The following is a 2,971-nucleotide window of genomic DNA, read 5'->3' as shown; positions in this document are numbered from 1 at the left end:
GCCCAGTAAGATCAGGGAACTAAAACATAAAAAATAGAAGTAACAATGTCTCAGATTCTTTGTTTTCACATTCACATTCATGGTGATACAGAATACTAAGAACTGGTAGGCTGTTTCATTCCCTTAAAAGAATGTAAAGGGGGGGAAAAAAAACATAAGGTCTGACCTCTGACTTCCACCCCACTCTCCTATTGGCTGCTGATGTTCTGTGTTTGTCATTGGCTGAGTCCAGCAGCCAATGGATGCTCTAAGAGGACTACATAAGCTGACTGAAGCTGCACTTCATGACCTTTGGTCATGGTTGTGATTGCCTGGATGTCAAGTGTTTGAGTACTGCCTGTTGTATTGTTAAGCTTATGTTTCTGACTAGTTTGATGTTGATTGTTAAGTCCAACTGATTTGACCTTTGTCTCTCTACTTTCTGTTACAGTGCCCAGAGGAAGCTTGTCGGGGAGACTTGCCATCGCCTTTTGATATCCGTCCTCTTCTCCTATTTTACCTGGTTGATAGGAGGTTGAAGTACAGGTGTTTAATTTTTTTTTTTTTTGGCTAAGTTAATCAGTTGATGGGTTTTTTTTTGTTTTAATAAGGACTGTTTTGTTTGCTAAATCGTAACAACAGAGCCATAATATACCTCTGCAGAAGTAGTGTTCAGGTTGCTGCTCTGCACTGTTGGAACATGGCATTGAAGACGATGATAGTGAATGAATTAGATCCTTAAAATTAGTTACAGCACTTTCAGAAAGACATCTTCTGTGATTAAATCTTTCCCCACTGCTGTATAATCAATTATTGTAAATTTTAATTTTATTAGGAAATGATCTTACAAAAAGGGTTTGTAAAGGAGTACTGTTAATATTCAGCTTCTATGCTATAAGTCAGATCTAGAATGTGATTAAAGTAGTGGGTTGGGTAGATGACAAATAAAACTGAGGCTAAGCATCAGGCTTTCAAATGAATTAAATCTCTGTCTGGGTCTTTGGTTGATTAATTAGCTGAAGTGAAAGATTGCTTCCACTTCCCTTCCTTGGCCTGTGCTTTGAGGATTCTGACCGTTAGTATGATGTGTTTGTGTGTTTGGTTGTTTTGTTTTGTTTTGTTTTGTTTTCATTTAAATTGACATAAGTATTCTGCTGTAACCAGATTTCTTTAAGGCAGAGTAAATCAATTTGTTGATCAATTTTGTAATTTAAATTGTACTAACAGGGACATAGAGGAGAGAGACCCAATGGTTAATAATCCACATTTCACTATTTTACTCATGGTGCAGTTTTTGGTAATACCACATTGTTCTTTCTTTGTGATTTTTAATTTTTTTTTTTTAATGTTTAAATAGTTTTTTGTTAGTTTGTTTTTTTTGTTGGTTTGGTAGCAGATATGTCACTCCCAGTCCAATTGGGGAGGGGACCAGAGAAAAGTACAGAGTCTGACATTATTTTGGCAAAGTTACACACCGACTCAGTATTAATATTAGTGACCTTCAATTGACATAACAAGGTGCCATTACTGCTCCAAGCTGAATTCTAATTTTACTGAATTTCCGTTTATCCTTAGCCAGCAGTCACAGGGTTCATTCAGTGTCACCTGCTCTGGACCCTGGAACACAATTTGCCATCGTTGCTGGTGTCTTTAGGTTCACATGTCTCAAAAAAGAATCACCAGTAACCAGAGTTTGCTCCTTGGCAGGAGTGTTGCAGAGTGGGGAAAAACTATGAGATGTGAACGTGTTGGTGGTGTACCACAGGTACCATAACCCAGCCAGCCTGTTTTCCATGGTAAAAATCCACAGTAAAAAAGTCTGCTTGTGGTCCTTCTTTTAGTGACTTGTTATAGACTGCCAAAGCCATAAGGGGGAAAAAAAATCAATCCATCCAAATTATTCAGGGACATGGTGGGGAGGAGCCTCCAGTTATCACGGAGCGAGAAGCGGGACAAACACCACACAGAGTTTACTCAAATGCATGATCTGGAGATCAGAATGCTGTCAGGGCTGAACAGTTCTAATCATTTCAATTCTGAATGTACAACAAAACTCTCTAGTAACGTTATATCTAGTTTGGTATGATAAAAAAATTTGGTCTTACAAAAAGCTCTACAAAATTGCATGAACATTAAATATAATGGCAACTAGAAGGATTTTCTCTTACCTGAAATATTTTGATTAGTGTTCTACAGAAAATATGAATATTTATTTTTAGTTACTTATAGTCAACTTGCAATTAAAAAAAAGTTTCTTGCTTGTCTTTGCAGGGTTGCTCATTTATATCATAATCCTTCATCTGCTTGCTGCTGATTATCTGAAGCCAACTCTGTAACATTGTGCTCCCAGAGCTTCAGCTTTGCTGACATCTCCTCCTTCTGGATTGCAGCTTCTTTTATATATAGCTGCCTACAGTTTATGTTAGCCAGCAGCAATAATTAGTTATTGAGTCAATGCTACGCAATGTAATGCAAGGTGATGGGTTGTGAAATGTTTGGATCTTTATCAGATGTTTATTCAGAAACATTTCAGTGGCTATAGCATTTGCTGTAAGTAATTTCCATAGCTTCAAAAGACTCACCTGGAGCCATAACACAATAATAGAAATGCTAAATTTGTATGCTATTGCTACATAAGGAGATGAGCAAGATTCCTCCTACAGCTGATAAACACATAACTTAACTACACTGAGATGAGGGCTGTGTGTGTGTGTGTGTGTGTGTGTGTGTGTGTGTGTGTGTGTGTGTGTGTGTGTGTGTGTGTGTGTGTGTGTGTGTGTGTGTGTGTCACTACTCCAAAACTGCTGTAGCAGCTGGGACTGCTGAAAGCTGAACATGAATACTTGATGTACACACAATTTGAGTGTGAAACACAGGATTATATTGTGGTTGAAAACACAAACCATCACTGAGTGATGTGATGACATGCCATAAATTGTGTGTGAAGCTACATTAAAAGACAATGAGCTGACAATGAGCTGACTGTGTGCAA

The 2,971-nt window shown here is 37.9% G+C and overlaps 1 long non-coding RNA gene across 1 annotated transcript; it reads left to right on the top strand.

Moving 5' to 3' along the window:
• Positions 1 to 299: 299 nt before the first annotated feature.
• LOC120435525 lies at positions 300 to 2,674 on the top strand. Its single transcript, XR_005609788.1, has 3 exons — positions 300 to 330; positions 431 to 525; positions 2,251 to 2,674. It is a non-coding gene; the product is annotated as an uncharacterized LOC120435525 (long non-coding RNA).
• Positions 2,675 to 2,971: the final 297 nt, after the last annotated feature.

The sequence above is a fragment of the Oreochromis aureus genome, linkage group 22 (genome assembly GCF_013358895.1).
Source record: "Oreochromis aureus strain Israel breed Guangdong linkage group 22, ZZ_aureus, whole genome shotgun sequence".
In the NCBI taxonomy this organism is placed as follows: Eukaryota; Metazoa; Chordata; class Actinopteri; order Cichliformes; family Cichlidae; genus Oreochromis; species Oreochromis aureus.
The sequence above is the reverse complement of the archived record's forward strand: the minus strand, read 5'-3'. Positions and strand labels throughout refer to the sequence as shown.